A 1,552-nucleotide genomic window follows, 5' to 3' on the forward strand; every position below is an offset into this window, starting at 1 on the left:
TTCCCTGCGATGCCTAAGAGCCCCTTCTCTCCATGTCTGTCAGCTCTGGATGTCATCAAACTTTTAAATTTCCACTCTGCTAGGTGCTTTGATCTGTATGTCTTTAATTATAAGTAAGTTTGACCACCTTTTCATACGTTTATTCACCATTTAGATTTCTTTTTCTATTAAAAAAAAAAGTACTTCTTTTCCTTTGCCCATTGTCCTATTGGCACTTGACTTATATGAGCTTTTATAAATTCGAGACATTTTCCTTTTATTTTATATTGACTGCTTGTTGCACTTATCATTCACCTTTCTACTTTATGATTTTTTTCATAGAAAAGATTTTTACTTAGGTAACTTAACATACCTTTTTTTATTTCTTTTTTTGGATTCTGTGTTTTGCATCCTACTTAGAAAAGCTCTCCCTACTCCAATGTCATAAATTTAGCCGAGATTTCTCCTAGGATTGTTTTTGTTTTCTTTTTCACATGTAGATTTGTGACATCAGGATTGTATTTTGGGGTTAGAAATGAGATAAATATCCAGTCGTCGTCCCCCTCCCCCCCACCCCCAATTAGCCAATTGTGTGAATATAACTTAATGTGTAACCCCTTTTTTCCTCACTAATTTGAAATGCCAGCTTTCTCATAACCTAAGTTCACATATATATTTAGGTCTATTTCTGGATATTATGTTTTATTAATCTATTTATTATCTCATGTCAAACAATTTTAATTATTATAGCTTCATAATATGTTTTAAAACTGAGTCATAATGGCCACCTTAACTCTATTTTTTCCAAATTTTCCTAACTCTACTCTCATGTTTAGTTTTCCAGATAAATGTTAATGTCATTTTAGGCTAAGCTTTAAGTCTGCACATCACAGGGAGAATGACCAGCACATCTGAAAATACTGCTTATTTTTCTTGGTGTCATAAGAAAAACATATATGTTAGGAGTGAATAGGTAGAGGGGATAATGATGAGCTAGAGAAATATAAATACACTTGAATTGGTTGACTATATCCCAGATGCAATAAAAGAGTCGGAATGGAAAGAAATAGCTAAAAATCATTTTTCTTTTTTCTTTATTTGATTTTGATCTGAGTTGAGAAGAGGGGAGATGGATAGATACGTGGGGTGGTTTACATCATAGGCATGCTAAGTGAAACAAAATAATTTCATTGTATGGAATAATAAAACCTGAATATATAATCCTATTTTTTTCAAGTAACTAGTCACATGGAAATGAAATTTTTCTCTTGGAGAGGAAAAATAGCATAACGGCATATTAAAATGCAATTCCTAAAAGCAATGTAAACAGTTTTTAAGTCCGTATGTAAATGGCAATGGACGCGCAAAACAAATTACCTGTCAGGGACCGAGCCGGCACATGTTTCACTTGTGCCATTTGCGCCCGGGTGTTGGGTGACTGTGTCTTTGTGTCTGTTCCGTCATTCACTCGCACGAAATGTGTTTAATGCAAAATCCCCAGGGTCGTTTCCAATGTTGCAGTTGCCTCGTCACAACTGTCGAGCCTAAAGTGAAGGAGAAAGTTTGTGAAGCT

At 34.6% G+C, this 1,552-nt stretch overlaps 1 protein-coding gene across 12 annotated transcripts in view; it reads left to right on the forward strand.

The window, feature by feature from the left end:
- The window catches only part of LIMCH1 (LIM and calponin homology domains 1), a 191,889-nt gene that overhangs the window by 186,698 nt on the left and 3,639 nt on the right, over nucleotides 1–1,552 (forward strand). The gene's annotated exons all lie outside the window — the stretch shown is intronic.

This window comes from Myotis davidii, unplaced genomic scaffold (assembly GCF_000327345.1).
Source record: "Myotis davidii unplaced genomic scaffold, ASM32734v1 scaffold235, whole genome shotgun sequence".
NCBI lineage: Eukaryota > Metazoa > Chordata > Mammalia > Chiroptera > Vespertilionidae > Myotis > Myotis davidii.